The sequence below is a fragment of the Mixophyes fleayi genome, chromosome 2 (assembly GCF_038048845.1).
Source record: "Mixophyes fleayi isolate aMixFle1 chromosome 2, aMixFle1.hap1, whole genome shotgun sequence".
NCBI lineage: Eukaryota > Metazoa > Chordata > Amphibia > Anura > Limnodynastidae > Mixophyes > Mixophyes fleayi.
This window is the reverse complement of record NC_134403.1, coordinates 30,935,414-30,960,544: the sequence shown is the minus strand read 5'-3', so window position 1 is coordinate 30,960,544 and position 25,131 is coordinate 30,935,414. Positions and strand designations below refer to the sequence as shown.

Below are 25,131 nucleotides of genomic sequence, written 5' to 3'. Positions count from 1 at the left end.
TTATGAAAGTGGCTAAAGAAGGTCACAGTTTATTAATGAAATGAATAAGTAGCAGTGACAGTGAACTGTGAGGCAGCTAAGTCAAACTGATATTTGGAAACAAGCGTGGATGGCTAACGGCCTACTCCACTTAACGGGACAAATCCTTAACTGCCCGGCCAGCGCTAAATCTGTCGTCAGAGTGACAACGCCCCCCTCCAGGCTACTCTATGGCCGCCCTCAGAAGCGGGCCAAGGGATCCTCACCAAAAAGGACCATGAGTCACGTTCCTCGAAGGGGGTAGCACCTGCGGTCAATCAGCGATAACGCTGTAATGGTCAGCCGCTGCCCACAGTGACTTCCTACCACGCTGGATCTCCTTAGTAGACTGACAGCCCAACCAACACAAAAACTAAGTGACTATAGATCCGCTGAATAAATATAACTAGACCTTCGTCTGTGAGGTGAACCCCATCCCTACAAAACAGCTGTGTTGTCCTGTAGCTAACAAGGGGTGGTCGATTACGAAGCCACCCAATTGTTTAACATCTACCTCTACGCCCCGGTTACATTTGTTGACTAGCTTTTTCATTACCTACAAGGGGATGTCAGACCTCCACTGGAGTCGGGGCACTACTGCTGACCATATAAAACTGATGGTCGGCCAAATGTTTTTGATGTATGTCAGGTCCTTGCGTATTCTGAGAATCAGGTCTATTGACCTTTACCGAGGTCGTTGCCTCCTAAATGAAGTAATAGCATATCAGGAGGGCCACATTATTTTATTTGTCATGTCAGCAGAGACCCCATCTGCCCAGCCAACGAATGTCAATCGGGATCGAGAGCAGTTGGCAGCCCCTGTGAAGGTTAAAAACCCGAAAAATCCCAGAGGCACACCATTAATCAGCATATAGATACAAAATCAAGTATGAGCACTGATGTATCTCCAAACAGCAGCCCTAGGTACACAAAGGGAGCCACCAACTCCCAAAAATAGACAATTTGTAACAGAAAAGTGTAACTCACAGCGCTAGAAGGATCACATGCAATGGATGCCAGCATACATGGATAGCTGTAACACATAAAATAATACACACATAGAGCAGTACAGTCCCAATAGATAAATAAATGTCAGAAATACCTTCCAGTGAAAAATCCCTCTTCCAATGGTGATCTATGTGGCCAACTAATGTGAATAACCACGTGGAGGGATCCCCCGCAGGGTATAGTCTTACAAGATACTCTCTTTGGGTACAGCACGTCAAACAACCATCTGGCGGTGACTCCAACGTTATATTCCATACAGAACTCCAATAATATGGGATATCACAATAAAGGATTCAAATAGCGTCTTAGAATGAGGATAGGAGTGGGTTTACCCGATGTCCATCAGCTCTCAATCGACAGTTGAATCCGTGTGGTGGTCCAGAAGCCGGTCCTCCTAATTATCCAACGCGTTTCGAATATACAATATTCTTTATCAAGGTAACAGGAAACCCAGAGTAATATCCTTATAAATTCTTGCAATCCGGTCATGTGATTTTGCCCACAAATCCCGTTAAAAGTGGGCAGTCATGTGATAGTATCCGGAAGCGTCACTATAGATCAAAACGAGGCTTGGAACCTTCTCATCTTGTACATGCGCAGATGAAGATTAGCTCTCCGTTGTTTATGCCTCTAATAGATCCTCGTAGTGGAAGCCAGTTCTGTCTCTCTCATATTCTCAGTAAATAGATTTAAATAGAAATAAAGATAAAATCAATCTTGGTACATATAAATATGTCCCAGGAATAAAGTACCATATCAAATATATACATACATAAACAGAACGGGCCATATTTCATATGTCATATAAATGAAATAATATATTCCATTCATTATGAAGGTACCATGGATATAGTTAATTAAAATGACATGGATAATAGACCAACATAAACATTAAAAATAAAAAATTAAAAAATTATTAAAATCTTGTTACTTCACTTTATGCTCCAATTTGCTATAAAGATGACATATAAAACATTGAAATACTCCCATAAAGAACAGGATCATATACACCTAGCCCAGGTGAATTTGATAAAGATCTACAATATATTGGTTCATAAGAACCATTTTAGCTCAAATTCAGCATTGAGACCCCTAGGTATTAGGGTCTTTAACTGAAAGATCCATCGCATTTCCGCCTTTGCTAGCCTTTGAAGAGTATTCTTACATCTCCAATTTGGTAGGATACGTTCTATCCCTCAAAAACTAACTATATGGTTGGGGTTACATTGATGTATCTTTCTAAAATGGTCAGATAAGGTGTGAGTCTCCAACCCTTTCTTAATGTTGTTCATATGTTCTCTTAACCGAATCTTTAAAGGTCTTGTAGTTCGTCCAATATATAGAAGATTACAGCTACATTCGATGGCGTACACAACATTAGCCATATTACATGTTATAAACTGCTTGACACGGTAAGTATGGTTATTTCTTGAAAAAGTATCTAATCTCTTACAATTAGGGACTGTGATCTTACACATACTGCACATACCGCATCTATAGAATCCAGTACTCTTTACATTAGACTGATCTACATCGAAGTTCACACTTCTTACGATTTTATCCTTAATGTTCGGTGCCTTCCTGTATATAAAGGATGGTGCCTCCGGGAGACTCCCTCCTATTACAGGATCTTTTTTCAAAATGGACCAGTGTTTTTGAAGTATATTTTTTACTTGTTTATGAGCTGCACTGTACTGGGAAACAAAGGACCATTCAAACCTTTTTCGGTGGGATATATCTCTATCCTGCTTATGAGTCACTTTGCTATCCCATTCTTGGGCTACCTTTTCAGACTTGTTAAATAGATCTTCTTTATAACCTCTATTCTTAAAGCTATTTTTAAGTTCATGAAGTTGATCCTTCAGAACATCCTCATCAGTACAATTTCTCTTCAGGCGTTTCATTTGTCCTACTGGGATATTTGAAAGCCAATTTTTGATGATGGCTCTCATAATGTACATAGCTGGATCTATCCGTAGGTTTTATATAGGTTTTAGTGTGTATGACACTTTCCTTAACATAAATTGAGATGTCCAGAAAATGTACAGTCTGATTGCTGTGATTGAAAGTTAGTTCCACATTGGATATGTTGGAATTCAGATATTCAAAAAACTCCAACAAACGATCACCTGGCCCATCCCATATAAAAAATATGTCGTCTATAAAAAGAGTCCATAGCACCAGATTCGCCCCAAAGCCACATGAATCCCCAACCCATTCTTCCTCCCATTGGGACATGAAATGGTTGGCGTAGCTCGGGGCGAATCTGGTGCCCATCGCCGTGCCAATGCATTGTAGGTAGTAATTATCACCAAAGCGAAAGTAATTATTATTCAATATAAAGCTAATCGATTTGGCAATAAACTCCTTCAGTTGTTCATCCATATTGATCGAATTAAAAAAATGCAGTACTGATTTGATGCCCAGACTATGTTGAATAATTGTATATAGAGCACGGACATCAGCCGTGACCAAAATGTAACTATCTTTCCATTGAATATGAGACAATTTATCCAAAAAATCTTTAGTGTCTCTGAGGTAAGATGGGGTTTTCTGAACCAAAGGTTGTAAGAATCCATCTATTACCTCCGACTGATTGGACGTAATTGACCCTGTGCCAGCAATAATCGGTCGTCCAGGGGGGTTTAGAACATCTTTATGGACCTTAGGCAATATGTAGATGACCGGGATAGTGATATCTTCTATTTTGATATATTCGTACATATCCTTGTCTATTACTCCTATAGCATGATACTTATCAACCAACATGGAGAATTTCTTTGTGATATTTCCAGTTGGATCACTTTTAAGCTTTAATTAATCAGGCCTTGGCCCGGGGAAAAAATGGGAAAAATCCCTGCTTGTCGCATAAAAGTGACAAGCAGCAGAGCCAAGGGCTACCAGAAAGGTGAAGAGAGAAAAGTGAAGGTGAACCAACAAAGTAATCAGGGAAAAAACAAAGCAGATATGATTAGACATTGGGCCTAATGTATTTCTTATAGGTCATCGATTTCCATCTCCCCAATGTTTTAATGGCTGCTACCGATGCATCACCTAGGGCTGCTGTCGTGGCCGCCCCAATCCGAAAGGAATGGGTGCCATACTGTGATGGGTCCAAACCCCTAAAACTTAGGGCTCTTTTAAAAATTTGACTGGAATTGAAACCTAAATAATTCTTAATTCTTAAATGACTACGAGTTGGGTCAATAGGCCTAAGAGGGGGTAAAGTGTGGACTGGGCTACTAGCTGAAATTCTAAATGCGCCAAAATAAAATGCCAGCGCAAGGGCTGTCTGGAATAACAAGCATTCATAAGGGTTCTCGGTTACCGATTGGCATTAGTTGTCGCAATAGCTGGAGATCGACTGGTTGCCTCAGGTCTTCCGGAACTGGTCTCTCCCGCGCCCAACTTTTTACCAATATAAAACTTTTTCTCATGTCTGGGACGATGGCGGGGCATGAATGATACACCCGATAAAGTATCAGCCATGGCTGCCTTGGACGCGGCTGTACTATATCATTCCCACATAAATGCCATAATGGAATCCACCTGACCTGACTCCTGGGTCCCCCTTGAGTATAGGAAATTGCACCATTGTCTCCATGCCGCCTGGTATGCACGTCACGTGGCAGGAGCCAGGGCTCTCTCCTCTAGTCCTGTTATGCCGGCCTGATAACCTGCCAAACATAAGGGGGACACGTCGTTCCCATAAGATTAGCGTGTGATACTAATGCCCTAAAAGGACGCCATTGGAAATGCGATAGAGAGTCAGCAACACCGTTCTTGACCCCTGGAACATGTTGGGCTTTAAACGAGATGTCATATTCCAGGCAAAGGAGAATGAGATAATGCAGGAGACTAATGGTATGTGGGGATGAAGCGCTCTGCTTGTTTATAGCCTGTACATCTCCCAGATTATCACACCAAAAGTCTATGGGGTATATTTACTAAACTGCGGGTTTGAAAAAGTGGAGATGTTGCCTATAGTAACCAATCAGATTCTAGTTATCTTTTATTTAGTACATTCTACAAATTGACAGCTAGAATCTGATTGGTTGCTATAGGCAACATCTCCACTTTTTCAAACCCACCATTTAGTAAATATCCCCTTATGTGTTTATCACGCAGGATAGAGGCCCAGAGTTCTACTGCTACAATAATCGGAAAAAATTCCAAAAGTAAAAGTTTGGAGGCGATGCCACACTGATGCCAAGCTTCCGGCCAACGGGCTGCGCACCAATCTCCATTCAGGTACACGCCAAAACCCAGGGAACCTGATGCGTCCATATACAGGTCAAGTTGCTTTTTGGAGATAGTAGTGTGGGGCCATTAAAATTCTGAAGAAACCTAACCCATACTTTGAGATCTTCTCTAATCTCTGCTGACAAACGGATCAGGGAATGAGGTCTGGTCTTCCCCGCTGTAGCTTTTTGGAGCTTCCTACAGAAAACCCTGCTCATGGGGATGACCCTGCATGCAAGATTAAAAAGGCCTAACAGGGATTGTACTTTTTTAGCTGGCTGGATTATGAGCTTTGTATGTCCCCAATGGCTTGGATCATTATCTGAATTTTGTCCTGTTGGAGATAACAGCAATCTGCTGCTGTATCAATTTCTATTCCTAAGAAGGACAGACGGGAGACTGGGCCCTCAGGTTTTGTCATGAGCTATGGGTACTCCCAGCACCATGAACAAGGCTTGGGCTGCATGCAATATGTTACCACACTAAAGGGAGCCCGAGGGACCGAATATGAGGAAATCGTCCATATAATGCGCTATTTCATGGTGACCCGTTCTGCTTTCAGGCCGCAGTGTAGAAAAGAGCTGAAGCTCTCGAAGTAAGCGCATGAAATTGACCACCTCATGAGCAGCAAGCGATCAATGTAAAATCCATCTATGTGTCTAAAACCCATTAATCTAAATGATTCAGGATGCAGTAATAATCTAAATGCTAATTCTATATCTAGTTTGGCTAGTAATGAGCCATGGCCAAGTCCTTGCACTAACTTTAAAGCTGATTCAAATGATTGATAATTAACTGTACTATGGGCTGGGTCTATGACAGCGTTTACTGAGTTGTCAAAAGGGTAAGAGAGGTGTTGGATGAGCCTAAATTTCCCAGGGGTTTTCTTTGGAACCACCCCAACTTGGGGACACTATCAGGTCAGGTATGGGGGGTTTTGTAAACGGGCCCAGCATAAGGCCCAAGCTAACTTCTTTTGCTATATTTTTCCGACAGTACTTTGGGAAAACTTTGCACAGATTTTAAATTCCGGGGGATGGGTACCTTGGATTGGGAGTCTAAAACCAAAACTAAAACCTTGTTTTAAAAAGGAGGCATTCTCTTTATAGGGTTACAAGCTAAGCCATCTTTCTAGGGCTAACAGGTTAATTGGCGAGGTAGCTTTCAAGCGTAGTTGCTGCCTGAGCTCCTCTTCACTGGCCTGCGGTGGATATGGGTCTAGTACATTTCGAGGTGGGATATGATCCTCTGCAAACTGAGCACATGAGGCGATATTTGCACGCAGTGCCTCGGGAACAGGATCCCTCGTTGCTGTCCCACTCCCCGCTGAATGAAATCACTCGTGGCCCGAGATGTATGACACCTGTTTGCTAGAGCTCATCAAGTCCAACCAGGTGTCAATGTCCTTGCTACCTAAAGGAATGCTAGCCCGTCCACTCATTTGTCCTTCTAAAGATGTTGTTGTACGAGCGCCAAACTAAGGGGTAATCCATCTGATACATATCGTTAATCATGTGTAGATACCGTCAGACGTCCGTCTTTTCATCTGGTCTATACTCGATGTATACGGCGGCAAAAACGCAGTATCCATTTAACCAATTTGCGAAGGACTTGTACGCGTCTTCTCCAATACCATTCTTTTCCATAGCTTCAGCTAAACCCTTTTTGCTGATATGTGTGATCGTGAACCTGTTTACGAATATCCCTTTTTTTAATCCTATCCTGACACTAGGCCTAACTCCAAACGTAAGAGACCTATGCCCACGGTGACCAGCATCGCTTGTGCACCCACCTACTTGGGGACCTAAAACCTGCCCTGCTTTTGAAGGTGCCTAATGTTGACTGTAATAGCTACACAAACTTGTGCGGGCCCTGACCAGTGCTGGTGCTAGCTAAGGGGGGACTGGTCTTACCAGTATTATGTATAGTAAATAAAAGATTCTCCCCGGAGTTGGAGGCGATGCTTTCCCATATGTAGCTGCTGACGGCGGAAGTGCGGGTGCAAGTATGTCTGTGTTGCCAGATGTCTGGTTGATGTCCTCGGCTGATCTGGAGGTGTTCCTGTCTGCCACAATGGTATTCTGGCTCTGGGAATCTGCAACCGAAAACATGTTAGTATCTGCCACGACTACTTTCCTTCACCCTAGGGATGGTGGCTGGGGTTGAATTGATTGGGCGGTGGCTGTTATCGAAGTGTCTGACATTCTGTACTCAGTTCGCAGGGGGTATGGTGCTCGTGTGCTCGTGGCCTAGCCGGCCCAGCATGACACCCATATGTATCACGGTTAAGTGTCAGACCGGTATTCATTGTAGGGGGGCTGGGTCAGCCTCGGGCGTAATCGTATGGGGATTGAGGGTATGGGCCTCCGCATTCCCTAAATTGAACTCTCTGGCTTGGTTGGTAATTAGAATGGGAACTGCCTAAAGGTACCGCATGTTCTACTCGTTGTGAGTCGTTCCTCAATATGGCCGGGTGGAAATGGTAAATCCAAAATGCTAGCAGTGCAAGAATGATGATAGTCTATGACCCTGCTATTGGGGCGGTCTGTTGTGGTCTTGCACCTTGCGGTGTTATAGGGATGAGACTGTGAGAAGGGGGTAGGATTGAACAGGAATGGGGTCATGTAATATCTCGCCTAATTGGCGAGTTTTGGAATAGCAGCAGAGAAAATTCCCGAACATTGACGTTCCTATAACTTCCAAAACTCTCTAAATCTGGGGTGTATTGGGAGTTAACATGTTGTGATCTGTAAGTGTTGAATGGCAGGCTCATTAAGGGGACTGGCCTAACGGGCGGTGGGGTACAGGGGAGGGTTGCCCTTATATAATTTCTGCAGTGCCCATTGCTATTAACATCCTGTCGGAATATCCCTGTCCGGTAATCCTTGCTGATAAAGGAAACGCAGGGCTGCAGGGGATTGTCTATAGAGCTGTGCTCCCCAGTCTGACCCTCTGGGGTTGTTAATTAAGTAAGGACTTGGGGAAAATAAAGTTGATGTGGGGCAGGGCAAAGTATTTCAGTGTTTGCGATTGTAATTGGCAATGGGGGGGGTTAATGGCAATACTGACTGGGAGCTACTGCGTGAATGAAATGGCCCTACTCCTCCTGCATTAACTGTCTGGTATTGCCTGGTTGCATGATCAATCATAGGAGGGGGTCGGAGGTGCATGGATAGGGGGGGTTGTTGGCAGCCTGGTAAGGGAAGATGCTCCTTCTTCCCTTTCTGAGAGCCCTCTTGCTGAGTCCTTTAGCTGCACCAACGCCGGGCATCAGTGACACCTGCTCTGTGCGTGGGCTCCGCGCATGCGCACAGACGCCGGCGGTTCAAAATGAACCGCCGGGCCGCACAACTGGGAACATCTCTTCCTGCTCATCCGGGCAGGAGCAGGTAAGTGATTGGCAACCGCCACGGAGGGGCTATTCTTAGGCAGCCTGGCCGAGGGGGAGGGTCCTGCCGCCGACACTCATAACGCTGGGCATAGATATATGGCTGCTGTCGTGGGGAGAGGAGGAGTCCTTCAGCTTTCTAGGGCGCGAAATACAGCGCCTGGGACGGATAGAGGTAAAAACGAATGATTAATGGTATAAAATTTAGGGGATGAGTGGCGGAAATTTATGGAGAAAGGGGGGCTGCTATGTGAGAACCGAAAACTATTTATGGGGGGGAGGGGAGGGAGGGTGAGGGCAATAAAGTGTGGAGGTGGGGGGGAGCTAAGGGATTAAGGTGTAATGAAAAGGAGGGATATGGGATCTAGGGGAGATAAACTACAGCAATTAAAAATATACGAATCCTTTCTCGGCAGCTCTTCTCCTGGGATCTCGAGCAGTGAATAACAAAGGATGTGTGACAATGTGACATGCTAGGACTTATATAGACAGATCTCCAGGCACTCATCATCATGATCAGCTATTTATATAATGCCACTAATTCTGGAGCGCTGTACAGAGAACTCACATCAGTCCCTGCCCCATTGGAGCTTACAGTCTAAAGTCCCTAACATACAGAGAGAGAGAAAGAGAGAGAGAGACTAGGGTCAATTTGATATTATTATTATTATTATCGTTTATTTGTAAGGCGCCACATGGTTTCCGCAGCGCCGTACACAGTACAAACAGTAGACCATACAGGGCAAAACAGTACAGAACATTAAACATAAAATACCAATACTTCGTAAACTCCGGGCAGGCAAATACAGTAGAGACGGAGTGGAAGAACAGGTATGGAGACAGGAGGAAAGAGGGCCCTGCTCATACGAGCTTACAGCCAATTAGCCTATTAGTATGTTTTTTGGAGTGTGGGAGGAAACCCACGCAAACATGGGGAGAACATAAAAACTCCACAGGCGGACAAGGGAGGAGGAGTCGTTATACTGGATAGATGTTAAAGAGGCATTGCGCCAATTACATGACCCTGTTTTTTATAGATTCCTTAAGAGTGATCCCAAAAAATTATTTCAAGAACAATTGAGAATCTTTTTAGAAAATGCACTGATTGAGGGTGTCATAACAAAAGATGAATTTGGTTTTTTGTTCCCCAAACATCCTGTGATCCCTATATTTTACTCCCTACCGAAGATTCACAAGTCTATTGTCTCTCCACCAGGGAGCCCTATAATCTCTGGTTTGGGATCATTGACATCCAATTTCTCTTTCTACGTAGATTACCATCTCCAAAAATATGTGACTGCCCAGAGATCCTACATTAGAGATACCATGCATATTCTCCAATTAACGAACAATATCAAGCGGAGACCAGGCCTGGCATTTTTAACCTTAGATGTGCATCATCATCATCATCATCATTTATTTATATAGCGCCACTAATTCCGCAGCGCTGTACAGAGAACTCATTCACATCAGTCCCTGTCTCATTGGAGCTTACAGTCTAAATTCCCTAATATAGACACACATTCACATACAGACAGAGAGGGAGAGACTAGGGTCAATTTTGATAGCAGCCAATTAACCTACCAGTATGTTTTTTGGAATGTGGGAGGAAACCGGAGGAAACCCACGCAAACACAGGGAGAACATACAAACTTCACACAGATAAGGCCATGGTTGGGAATCGAACTCATGACCCCAGTGCTGTGAGGCAGAAGTGCTAACCACTAGGTCACTGTGCAGGCATTCTATACTCACATTCCACATAAGGAAGGATTAAAAGTTATTGAAGATGTATTAAGTAAAGATGATAAATCTTTGGCTGGACATAATGATTTTTTGCTCAGTGCCATTGAATTCATTTTGACGCATAATTATTTTACATTTGATTCTGGTACTTACCTGCAGGTCAAGGGGATGGCCATGGGGACCAGGTTTGCCCCAAGCAATGCTAACCTCTACATGGGGGCATTCGAAGAGCGCCACCTGTGGAGGGAACCGTTCGGGCGAACCTGGTCCTCTATGGCCGCTTCGTTGACGACCTGTTTATAATTTGGGAGGGTGGTTTAGAGTTTGCACTTCAATTTGTGGAGTCTTTGAATTCCAATTGTTTCAATCTCAAATTCACTCATCTATTCAGTTCAACTGAGAGGAATTTTTTAGATATTACTTTTTATGTGAAAGATGATCGTATTGTGTCTTCCAATTACAGCAAATCGGTGGACACAAATTCCTATCTTCATTATGCCAGTGGACATCATCGCCCCTGGATAGATAATATCCCAAAAGATCAGATGCTGAGGTTACGTTGTAACTGCACAGAAATTGATGATCTTAGAAGTCCAGCACAAATATTAGAAAGGAATTTCTTTGAAAGAGGTTATCCCAAGTTACTAATAGAGACCGCCAAAGAGTGCGCTATGATAAAGATAAAGACGATCTGCTAGTTTCCCATATCGAACAAAGAGGAAATAAGAAGGCTTGGAAAGATGATAGTCTCCCATTATTTGTCTCCAAATATAACATTAAATCAGATAGGATTAAGAAAATTATCACTGACAACTTTAAAATTTTGCAACAAGATAATATCCTACGTAACTTTATAGGAGATAAACTCAAAATTGTTTTTAAAAAGAATCATAATCTGAAGAGTTTGTTAGCACCTAGTTTTTTTCAAACCAGTCATCTGGATCCTGTGTAGAGAGGACTTGGATTCCCTCGCCACCAAAAATTGGGGGGGGGGGGGGGATAGATTTTCCAACCTCTGTAGAGGTGAAGCTATGTGGATTTTCAGGTTACAAACTCTATTCCCGGAAGGTCTGAATGAGACGTTCGAGTTTAACAATTGGTGTCATTAGATTAGGGGTATTTGATATCATGGGATCCATTATTCCATGATGTTATAGTGCTTTGGGATCAGAAAGCATTTTAGACTCAGTATTTAGACCAAGTTTTTATTAGCATTTCTAATGCAGAATTGATATGATCCACCCATTTTGCTTTTTATTATTTTTATATTTTTGTGGTAGTATTTAGTCATCCATTTTTTATTACTAAGTTTCATTTTTATTTTTATATTTTCATTCATTCAGTTTCATTATTTTTTATATATTTATTTTCATTTCTATGCATTTTCATGTTATTTGTGCTTCACACATCAGTCAATCAGACCAATCAAGGTTTCTTGAATTGATATGTCATGTATATATGGATAAATTAGCACTGTTTTGTACACTTATTTTATTAATGGAGAGGTACTGCCATTAGGATTATTAAGCACAAGGTGTGACTCAACCAATTAAGCCCATTCGGGAAGGGCTATTTAAAGATCAATGACCTGACAATCGAGATTGAGGCTTGAGAAAGTCCACGATACAGTGGACGAAACGCGTTGCCATTTTAAAGTATCAGCAATTGGCTGTGAGTCATTGTGACCATCTCTACCTATACCAACAAAGCGGTGATCCAGTCCACTTCATTGATGCGATTGCGCTTTCTATGGACATACTAGGAACACTCTTTCCATAACTTTGTTTCACACGGATTTCTCACAGGTGCGCACCTATTCTCATCATTTTCAAAATGTTGACACGCTGACAGCAATAATACGGAGGAGTTCAAGTCGGAACACAATACATCTTACCACACCCAGTCCATCTTCCAGTCCGCAGACACCCTCTCCGTCCTTCAGTATTAGTATCCCTGTTCATTGTCCATTTTGTGCATGTTCAGTCTCCAGCAAGGAGTCCACCTACACAGGACTTGTACTGAATAAGAGAAATTTCTAATCTCCACAACAATAGCACTATTCAGGCAGTACCATCCAGTACAAAATACATGTTGTGCTACCATTCATTCTTGGATGTTTCTCATTAGTCTTTATGCTATTTGAGACTTTTATTTATTTTTAATTGTTTGTGTGATTAATAAATTGTACATTCACATATTTTTATACATTTCTCTATTGGGTCATGTTTATATGAGATTCATGCATTTGATTGACATCCTATTATTGATACTCATCTTGGGTTGAGTTTCTCCCAGCGCTGTTTTCATCTCTGTGTTTATTGCCATTATCTTGGGGGGTGTCAGCACCACCCCTTTACAGCTACGGGCAGTTTCTCATCTCCTTAGCGTGAGAAATAATTCAGTGCCAAGGTTTTTTTTAGTGTGTGGTTTAATAAATAAAACTGAGCCCAATTTGGTGGCTAGTAATTAAACCTCATGCCAGTGTGCTGACTGGTAGTAGAAGTGTTGAGGCGTCCACCAGAGGTTTCTTGATGCCTTATTCCAGGCTGTCATTATTAGTCGATGCTCATTGTACCATGTTTTATACCCCATAGGTAAAAATGTTGAAGGACAGCAAAAGTAATGTAATGTGATTCTATTTTTATGTATCTCAAAAAACATCTTCCATTCATCTCCATAGTATTTATTAGTGTGCACTCCTCAGACCCTCTCATGAGGAACGTGGCTTCGCAAAGGACATGAGGATATTTGTGGAGAATGGATGAAAAATGATTCTGTCATAGGGTACATTTAAACAGAGCAGCTTTCGCTAGAGGTCAAGCTAGCGCTGTGTTTAGGTGAATGCCATAGGCAAACCGAGGGGGGTTCTTAGTACCTGGTAACCCCCCCCCCCTTCCTCTAAGCCTGGGGCACTGTATAATTGATGGGGCTGGACCCTGTCCCCGCTTCACATGGCTCTGCTTGAAAGGGAGAGCTGCGTGCACCTAACAGTAGTACACGCGGCATTGCCCATTTATATTATAGGGTTAGTAAGAGTTGGAGAGCAGCCAAGCCCTGTCTAAAAGTATAGCTACACCCCTATGTATGCTGGTCATGCCCACTGGCGGCGTGGTGTGGAAACCCCACTCTACAAATCTTGTGTTTGCCCCTGAGTGCAGTGATGAGATTGCAAAAGGGAACAAATGGAGACTTGGAATCTTAAAATTCTGGGATTTGTCTAGATGGGAGTACCAGAGTGGTGGTCTTGGGCTGAGCCTGAACCTACTAGCACTTCTGGGTTAGCTGTATATGATGGAACCCTCTGTGACATCATTAGGATGAGTAGAACATTTCTGGACATGTACACAAATGTGGGCAGGTGAGCTGTGAACGCGGGGCTTGATTTAATCCCAGACCTGGTGTGTGCGTTGCCCCAGTCCGTTTCTTATCTTGTGTGGAACTTGGGGGCTTCTTCTCTTCTTGTGAGCGGGCACTGTGCTGTGACATCATACCCCAACACCACACCCCTTGCCCATTACCAACATGGAGGAGGAGCAGTAACTGGCAGCTTCATGGTTAAGAAGCTGCCTGCTGCCGGTCCTCCATGTCAGCAGATATCGCTCAGTGTGGGGGCACCTAGACTCGCCTAGTGGTAACGACGGCCCTGCATTGATCCCTGTGGTAAATTAACTGGGCATACTCATTGATATAATAACTAGATGGATGACAGACCATGGAACAGAAATGAGATATTGTCACAAACAACTGCTACCAGAGCCACCTGTGGGGGGGGTTATACCTGTGGGGGGTCCCGAAGCTATTACTTGATACAGTGTAAATTGTACAAACCCTTCTGATGCAAATACGAAGCCATTTACTTCATCCACATCTGATATTGACTTTTATGCAGTTGACAGTGTGTCTTTAGGCAGAAACATGGTTATAAACCTTCTAATAATCTCATATTGACTTCGTAGTGATCTTTACAGTTTCCCTATATGATTAAACTCATTTCTAAAACTGGGTACACACTATAGAAAATTTCTCCCAATGCAATATCTTTACTGGTTTCACCAGAGACTGAGAGTTCCGATCACCATGGCGATTCCTGTGTACACACTATACACGTTTTACAAGATTTATCTTCAGATCTGTGCTCTTCATCTGTCATAACCAACGGCTGAAAAGATTGTTCTTGTAAACTCTATGGAGAGTCTGATCATGAGTGCATACACACTGCAGGGTGGGAACATCATTCTGTTCTATCATTGAAGGAGATTTTTAGTTGGTTTAAATGAAACGATAAGATGTGCTTTGGAACGATAATCGTTCATCGTTGGAGCGTACACACTAATGCGATATCGGGCATAACGGTCGTTTATCTGGTGAGTAGTACAGACAAGTGTGAGTAATGCTAAGGGGACTCACAGTGAGTGTAGCAACAGATGTAACATAACGTACAAGGGAGTCAGACAGTAGACAGACACGTGGGACTATAGGTAGAGAGGACCCTGCTCACAAGAGCTTACATTCTAGTGGGTGGGGTGAGATCAACACTTGGGGCTGATCAACACTTATTTGTAAAACAGAAAAAAAGTTGTTCTCCTTTAATGAATATGCATTACTGTACGTTGTTATACAATAAATGTGCCCTGCCTTACAATGCTCTTCACACACTATAGCATGTTATTCATATTACATGATAAGAAGCAAACAAAGGTTGTTCTATATGTATCTAAACCCACCCTTTTGTAAATATAACAGAGAATGTAGTAAAGTTCTGTGTTACATTGTATCTAAAATCAGCCATTATAATATGCACCGCATGCTGTGTGGGTAATAGGTCGTAGAGTAAATACTGGAGGATTTCAAATATCCATGGAAGTTTTAAGCAACTTTTAAGCCTCATTAGGTCAGCTTGGTCTGTCTATGCGCTCAATGAACAAGCCTATGCCCCATGATTCATATGCCAGTGTTCTGTGATGGAACAGTCAGACGGAGAGATGGAAATTAGTTTTTATCAATGACTAATGTGTGGTTAGGATCATGTAGAATCTACAAATGCCCCCTCCAGTTTCTGGTGAACCCTTTAGAAACGTTAGAGACTCCCCCATGGTATGTGATGAAGCATTGGGCAGGTACCTCTGGGTGTTTTCAGTGAGGGGGGGTTTAGGGACCACTTATTGCTTCAGAAGTGCTAGGCACGTGACATGGTCACATCCGTAAAATGGACAGTTCATATATTGGGAGGTATATCTCCCACGGTGGCCGCCCAACCACTGCTTTAGAAGGAGGCTAATGGGAAAAAATTGATTTTTGTTCAATGCTACTAAATATATAATTGTGTCCAAGAGTCCATTATTGCAAAACAAATAAAGAAGAGCTAATGCAGTTTTATTTAATTTTTTAATTTTAATGAGTACATGCCAAGTGTATCTCTCCAGGAGCCTTGCGCAGCATTTCGCTATCTTACTATATTTGTTCATTATGTCTGCTACAGACATTAAGGGCTAGATTTACTAAAGGGCGGTTTGCTCAAACCGCCGCTTTTCGGGCAAGTTTTCCGGCGGTTTACTAAAGCCCAAACCGCCGTCAAAGCTGCCAGAAATTACATTTTTCAAAACCGCCACTTTACAAACCGCCATCCCGATTTTAACAATGATGAACATACAAACAGCCGGATTTACTAAGCTGGGGTTTTCAAAACCGCCGCAAAACAGCCATCCAAACGGCCAAAATGAAAGAGGTGGTTGCAATAGGCGAGATTGATCAAACAGCTGCTGTTTGAGCTATTTTTCCATTCAGAACATAAGAGAAAACACCATTGATATTTTAATCATTTGGAAAATCATTATTTATTGATAAAGGGACAAAATAAATGTAATATTAATTTATGAGAGAATTTTTTTTATATATATATATTTTTTTTAAAGGGACACTATTATAGCATTATATTATGTAGTCATTTTAAATTGAAGCCTCAAGCCGCCCTATAGTAAATGCGGCGCTTTGAACCAGTAAACCGCCGGTGATGGGTGGCGGTTTCATACCGCCACCAAACGCGATTCTTAGTAAATCTAGCCCTAAGAGCTTTAGACCAGTGGCATGCAACTTTTTTTTAGCCAGACAGTGTGCCCCTGTTCTGGGACCCTGAACGATGCATTTCCCAATATAATGGGGTAGATTTATCAAATCTTAAAAAATGGAAAAGGTAGCGGTGTTGCCCATATCAACCAATCAGATTCTAGCATTTATCTAGTACATTCTAGAAAAGGACCACTAGAATCTATTTGGTTGCTATGGGCAACATCTCCACTGCCCTCAGGTTGTGCACTCCGACCATAGACAACATCATCAGGTGATTATTTTAATCTACATTAAAATGAGTCAAATCATTGACGCAGAGGGATAAAAGCTACCAACAACTACAGCTTCAGCATGCAGATATTTTGACCAATAAAATAATGAAATAATGTTTTGATTTTGTGCTACATTTTATCTGGAGATGTGAGGTGGATACATATGATGTGAGGTGGATAGATATGAGGTAGATATATAGATATGACATAAATAAATAAATAGATGAGAGGGAGATGAAAGAGATATGAGATAGATAGATAGATAGATAGATAGATAGATAGATAGATGTGAGATTGATAGATAGATAGATGTGAGATTGATAGATAGATAGATGTGAGATTGATAGATAGATAGATAGATGTGAGATTGATAGATAGATAGATGTGAGATTGATAGATATGATATAGGTTAATATGAGGTAGATATGATATAAGTAGAAATGAGATTGAGATTGCTAGATGTGAGATTTATAGATATATGAATATGAGATAGATAGATAGATATGATATAAATAGATATGTGATAGATAGCTATGAGAAAGATAGATATATATGATATAAAAATAGATATAAGATAGATATACTGTAAATAGAAATGGGATTGAGATTTCTAGATATGAGGTAGATAGCTATGAGATATATAGATATTAAATCGCTAGATATGAGATATATAGAGCGATAGATATGATAGATATATATGATTTAGATATTATATAAATAGATAGATATGAGAGAGAGATTAGATACATAGATAGATAGATATGAGAGAGATATGAATTAGATAGATAGATAGATAGATATGAGAGAGATATGAATTAGATAGATAGATAGATATGAGAGAGATATGAATTAGATAGATAGATAGATAGATAGATAGATAGATAGATAGATAGATAGATAGATATGAGAGATATATGAATTAGATAGATAGATAGATATGAGAGAGATATGAATTAGATAGATAGATAGATATGAGAGAGATATGAATTAGATAGATAGATAGATAGATAGATAGATATGAGAGATATATGAATTAGATAGATAGATAGATAGATAGATATGAGAGAGATATGAATTAGATAGATAGATAGATAGATAGATATGAGAGAGATATGAATTAGATAGATAGATATGAGAGAGATATGAATTAGATAGATAGATTAGATAGATAGATATGAGAGATATATGAATTAGATAGATAGATAGATAGATATGAGAGAGATATGAATTAGATAGATAGATAGATATGAGAGAGATATGAATTAGATAGATAGATAGATATGAGAGAGATATGAATTAGATAGATAGATAAATAGATAGATAGATAGATAGATAGATAGATAGATAGATAGATAGATAGATATCCATGAGATATATTTGAGAGATAGGTAGACAGACTGATCGATCTGAGGTGCAGGTTTGCCAAGTACACCAAACAGTGAAAGACTTGAAGAGACACCATTTTGAAACATTATGTCTTTTCAAACCTGTATATTTTTAGGGTCCTCACCACCATTTAACAGCCTATCTGCCCCCTTTTCCCCATGTTGAAATCTTCCATTTTTGCATGAACATTTGACCACTGGGAGGCGCTGCACCATCACCGTTTAGTTTTCCTTTTTCTTCCAAGAAGCACTGACATGTGAGGCAGATACAATTCTCATCATGTACTGCTGGGAAAAGTAAAAATAGCAAAACAGGACATGAGCGAAATATTCAGCTTTCCACTCAGATGTGAATGGTTATTTTTCAGAAGAGACTGGATCTCTGCCATCATTATGTCGAAGCCAATGACTGCCAGCGCCCATTGCTGAGTCATGCCCGTAGCTGGTGTTACCACTGGGAGGAAACACGAGCAGCGAGAACTCTCAGTCCCGCAGGCTGTAACCCAGTCACTTTGTCACCTGTACACTGGTAACATTGATGCAAACAGTAACTCTTGTGTTTATTTAAAGGAATTTTTGGATGATGTTGAAGCATTTATACAGAGTGAGGAGCAAATGTCTGTATAAAAAGATTCTTTGTCTGGAGGATTTTGCAATAAAAACAGCTGAATAAACCTAGTGAACAGTTCCTTGCGCTGTGTCTGAAGTAGGGATGTGCACCGGCGACTTTTGAGGTCTCGTGTTTTGTGTTTTGGATCCGGATTTTCATTATTTTTGGGGTTCGGATTTGTCTCGCAAAACACTTGACGAAAGGTCTCGGTTCGGATTTAAGGTTTTGGATTCGGATTTTTTTTGGAAAAAACAGAAAAAGTTTAAAAATCAAGTTTTTGGGCTTATTTTCACTCCTATGCTATTAGTAACCTCAATAACATTCAATAACAAGCATTTCCACTAATTTACAGTGTATTCTGAACACCTCACAATATAGTTATTAGTCCAAAACGTTGCAACGAGGTATCTTTCTGGACTGCGTAGAGGAGTGGGTCACCACAATATATATTAAAAACCCTGAACTTGTATGATTCGCACCAATAAATGTACCTGGACTGCGTAGAGGAGTGGGTCACCACAATATATATTAAAAACCCTGAACTTTTATGATTCGCACCAATAAATGTATCTGGACTGCGTAGAGGAGTGGGTCACCACAATATATATTAAAAACCCTGAACTTTTATGATTCGCACCAATAAATGTACCTGGACTGCGTAGAGGAGTGGGCACTGGGCACCACAATAAAATATATAAAAAACCTTCAACAGGTCTGCATTACACTACACATACGGCTGCTCCTCCATCCTCTCCATCATATACATGTTGGAGTTTTAGCGTGTGACAACCTCTTGTTTTTGATAATGTCAGTGCATTTTGAATATTTTTCAATTTGCCCCACACCACTGAATGTACTTTATCTATGATACGCATCTATCTATCTTGACTGCGTAGTGTGGTGGCCCCGGTACACAATTTGGTACCGAGGCCACAATATAATTAAAAAACCCTCCACGTGTCAGAATTCCACCAAAAAAGGGTATGGACTGCGTAGTGTGGTGGCCCCGGTACACAATTTGGTACAGAGGCCACAATATAATTAAAAAATTGGGCATCAACTGTCACCGTTGTTTAATATCTGATACACCTAAATATGGACTGCACAGTGGAGTGGCCCCGGTAGTAAATTTGGTGTCGGGGCCACAATACCTCCTCCAACTTCCAAGTGTAGTGTTTATAAAGACAGACAGCGTCGAAGTGTTATTAGTTGACTTTCTTAACCCTAAAATTGTCCCTGTTGCAAATATTCGTGCAATGGACAGTTACTTTTTTATTGAAAGACTCAAGCTTTCAAGTGTAGTGTTTATAGAATATAAACAACAATACAGTAGTTTTAGAGCACGTCAATACCTCTTGTTTTAAATTATGACAGGGCATTTTACTTTTGGTTTAATTTCTTGAATTTTTTTAAATTTGGTTTTACTTTTTGAACATGGCAAACGACTGTTGATTGGTCATATAATGCAACAAAAAAAAGGTCCAAGATGGAATTGTCCTTGGGCCCTCACACCCACCCTTATGTTGTTGAAATAGGACATGCACACTTTAACAAAACAATCATTTCAGCGACAGGGCCTACCAAACAACTTTGGCTGAAATGATTGGTTTGTTTGGGCCCCCACACCAAAAAAGCTATTCATCTCTCCCTGTACAGACTAAACAGGCTCTACTGAGGCAAGATGTCGTCCTCATCCTCAACCTCTGATTCCTCTCCCCCTACAGTGTGTACTTCCTCCTCATCACACATTATCAATTCGTCCCCGCTGGACTCCACAACCACAGGTCCCTCTGTAGTATCTGGAGGGCAGTGCTGTACTTCATTGAGGAATTGATTATTCATTTTTATAAACATCATTTTTTCAACGTTGTGAGGAAGCAACCTCCTTCGCCGCTCACTGACCAGGTTCCCCGCTGCACTAAAAACTCTTTCCGAGTACACACTGGAGGGGGGACAACTCAGGTAAAATAGAGCCAGTTTGTACAGGGGCTTCCAAACTGCCTTTTTTTCCTGCCAGTAACAATATGGACTGTCTGACATGTCTACTTGGATGGTGTCAGCAAAGTAATCATCCACAATTTTTTCTATTGTGACAGCATCCAATGCAGCGAGAGTAGACATGTCTGCAATGGTTGGCAGGTCCTTCAGTCCGGACCAGATGTTATCAGCATCCCCGCCAGTGCCTCTTTTGGGAAAACTGAGCTTTTTCCTCGCAGCCATAGATGTGGAAGAAAATGAGGGTGGAGCTGTTGGCATGTCACGGTCCTCTTCAGAGGACAATCTCCTGACCAGCAGGTCTTTGCACCGCTGTAGACTTGTGTCCGCCGGAAACAGAGACACAACATACGCTTTAAACCGAGGATCGAGCACGGTGGCCAGAATGTATTCCTCTGACTTTAAAAGAGTGACCACCCTCGGATCCTGGCAAAGCGTACGAAGGGCTACATCCACAAGAGCTACATGCTTGGTGTAATCGCAATGGCTTACCAGCTCCTCCCTCACTTTCTCCAGCTGCTTCTGCAACAGCCTGATCAGGGGAATGACCTGACTCAAGCTGGCAGTGTCGGAACTGACTTCTCGTGTGGCAAGTTCAAATGGCTGCAGAACCTTGCACAACACGGAAATCAGTCTCCACTGCGCTTGACTGAGGCGCATCCCCACTCCTTTGCCTATGTCGTAGGTGGCTGTGTAGGCCTGAATGGCCTTTTGCTGCTCCTCCATCCTCTGCAGCATATAGAGGGTGGAGTTCCAGCGCGTCACAACCTCTTGTTTGAGGTGATGGCAGGGCAGGTTCATGCTTTTTTGATGTGCCTCTAGTCTGCGGTAGGCACTGGCTGAATGCCGAAAGTGTCCAGCAATTTTGCGCGCCACCGCAAGCATCTCCTGCACACCCCTGTCACTCTTGAGGTAATGCTGCACCACCAAATTAATGGTGTGGGCAAAACATGGGACGTGCTGGAAATTGCCCATATTTAATGCCCGCACAATGTTACTGGCATTGTCTGACACCACAAATCCCCATGAGAGTCTAAGTGGGGTAAGCCACTGGGAGATAATTTCCCTCATTTTCTCTAATATGTTGTCAGCGTTGTGCCTCTTATTAAAGCCTGTAATACACAATGTTGCCTGCCTTTGCACGAGCCGCCATTTTGTAGTTGCTGCTACTGATGCAGCTGTTGCTGTTGCTGCGGAAGGGGATGCATCTACCCAGTGGGCTGTCACAGTCATATAGTCCTTCGTTTGCCCAGAACCACTTGTCCACATGTCCGTGGTTAAGTGGACAGTGGGTACAACCGCATTTTTTAGAGCACTGAGGACACTTGATCGTACTTCTCTGTACATTTTTGGTATCGCCTGCCTAGTGAAGTGGAATCTCGACGGGATTTGGTACCGGGGACACAATACCTCCATCAACCCTCTAAATCCCACTCCACTGATGGCGGACACCGGGCGCACGTCTAACACCAACATTGCAGTTACAGCCGCAGTTATACGCTTTGCAATAGGGTGACTACTATCGTATTTTGTGGTCATGGCAAACGACTGTTGGACGGTCAATTGTTTTGTGAAAGACTTAGCGGTCTTACGACTTCCCCTCTGGGAAGATGACCGACTAACAGCAGCAACAGCAGCAGTGGCAGTAGTAGGCGTACCGCTGCAGGATTCCTCGGATGAATCCCGTATTGAGGAGGACTCAGTCTGGCTGCTGACTTGGGCTGCAGGACTGAATCTGATGGAGATTGTGGAGGAAGTTGACGAGGAGGGTGTTGCTGGTGTGTATCCAACTGGACCACGGGATTTAGGTGTCCCTGTACCGATGAGGGTCCTAGCCCCAGTTCCTGAACTAACCACTGAACTATGAAGGTTATTCAGGTGACGTATAAGGGAGGATGTTCCTAGGTGGGCAAGATCCTTACCCCTGCTTATTTGAGCTTTACATAAGCTACATATGGCCATACATTGGTTGTCTGGATTTGGATAAAAATAACTCCAGACCGCAGAGGTGCATTTTTTGGTCTTCTGACCAGGCATGACGATGGGCTTTTTCATCCCATGGACATCAGCTGTTTCCCCCCCTGGTGCCTCATTTACAATAACCACATCACCATCCTCATCATCAAGTTCCTCCACAGCGCCAGCTACATCATCAATAGCCTCCTCCCGAGCCACCTCTTCCCGTACAGTGATGGGAAGGTCAGGCTTGACAACCACCAACATCCTTGGACTCGCCTTGTGGATTTGTGATAATTTCTCTTTAGAAGGCAGAGTTGTTTGCTGTTTTGTTGCTGACAGCATAACTCTCTTCAATTTTTTGTAGGGGGGGGAGGAGGAGGAGGGCTAAGATCCGTGGGTGAAGCTGAACCACTAGTCATGAACACGGGCCAGGGCCTAAGCCGTTCCTTGCCACTCCGTGTCGTAAATGGCATATTGGCAACTTTACGTTTCTCCTCAGATGATTTTAAGTTTCTCTTTTTGCTACTTTTTCTTAACTTGGGCTTTTTGGATTTTACATGCCCGGGATTGGGCATCGGGCTTGGAAGACGACGTTGATGGCATTTCATCGTCTATGTCATGACTAGTGGCAGCAGCTTCAGCATTAGGAGGAAGTGGGTCTTGATCTTTCCCTACTTTATCCTCCAAATTTTTGGTCTCCATTATATGTAGCACAAGATACTGCAGAATGTGTGAACTTGGTAATATTGCAGTACCAATGGACTTATACTGCTGGATTGGTTTTGCAAATTTGGTTATAATTATTATATATTTTTTTTTTTTTTTTAATTTTTTATTTTTTTTTACTTTTTTTTTATTTTTTAAAAACTTGGGAATAATGGGGAAATAACTATGCCCTTAGAAGCACAGAGCACAGGACACAGCACCACTGGACTGAACAGGACACGGCACAGGACCCAGCAGCACTACGGAACTCAGCAGGACAGAGCACAGGACACAGCACCACTGGACTGATACTGCAGAATGTGTGAACTTTGTAATATTGCAGTACCAATGGACTTATACTGCTGGATTGGTTTTGCAAATTTGGTTATAATTATATATATTTTTTTTAATTTTTAATTTAAATTTTTTTTTTACTTTTTTTTTATTTTTTAAAAACTTGGGAATAATGGGGAAATAACTATGCCCTTAGAAGCACAGAGCACAGGACACAGCACCACTGGACTGAACAGGACACGGCACAGGACCCAGCAGCACTACGGAACTCAGCAGGACAGAGCACAGGACACAGCACCACTGGACTGATACTGCAGAATGTGTGAACTTTGTAATATTGCAGTACCAATGGACTTATACTGCTGGATTGGTTTTGCAAATTTGGTTATAATTATATATTTCTTTTTTAATTTTTAATTTTAATTTTTTTTTACTTTTTTTTTATTTTTTAAAAACTTGGGAATAATGGGGAAATAACTATGCCCTTAGAAGCACAGAGCACAGGACACAGCACCACTGGACTGAACAGGACACGGCACAGGACCCAGCAGCACTACGGAACTCAGCAGGACAGAGCACAGGACACAGCACCACTGGACTGATACTGCAGAATGTGTAAACTTTGTAATATTGCAGTACCACTGGACTTTTACTGCTGAATGTGTGAACTTGGTAATATTGCAGTACCAATGGGCTTATACTGCAGGATTGGTTGTGCAAATTTTGTGGTAATTAAAAAAAATTAAATTAGTTTTTGGTATTTTTTTAAATAACTTTTTTTTATTTTTTTAAACACAGGGGAATATTGGGGAAATAACTATGCCCTTAGAAGCACAGAGCACAGTACACAGCACCACTGGACTGAACAGGACACAGCACAGGACCCAGCAGCACCACTGACCTCAGAAGGACAGAGCACAGCACACAGCACCACTGGACTGATACTGCAGAACACAGCACAGCACAGCACAGCACAGCACAGCACAGAACTAAACAGCACAGCACAGAACTAAACAGCACAGCACGAGATCTACCAGGACAGAGGACCACCTAACACACCCTCCCTCTACCCTGATCAATGCCCGAGTGAAGATGGCGGCGACTAGCGGGGAATTTATAGGATCCGAGTATCGCGAGATCCGACAACGGGATTATGAGTCAGAGCCTCAGTTTCAGATTTGAATTTGGCGCCAATACCCGGATCTGTCTCGGATCCGACTCGGATCGGCAACGTTCGGGTGGGCTCGGATTTCATAAATCCGAGTGCGCTCATCTCTAGTCTGAAGGGGCTGCCGTGACTCTAACCCACATAGAGGACTTGAAGGGTTTGTAGTGTTACAGGAAACAATTCGTTTTCTGTTGTGACTTTACAATAATTAAACATTAACCAATAATTAATAATGTTTTGTCATTTTGTAAAGAAAGATAGTATAGTTCTTTTAC

The 25,131-nt window shown here is 42.1% G+C and overlaps 1 long non-coding RNA gene across 1 annotated transcript; it reads right to left on the bottom strand.

The window, feature by feature from the left end:
* LOC142140826 (uncharacterized) lies at positions 1-8,583 on the bottom strand. The gene is made up of 2 exons (XR_012688572.1): positions 7,182-8,583; positions 1-1,701 (listed from the first exon to the last, which is right to left on the bottom strand). It is a non-coding gene; the product is annotated as an uncharacterized LOC142140826 (long non-coding RNA).
* Positions 8,584-25,131: the final 16,548 nt, after the last annotated feature.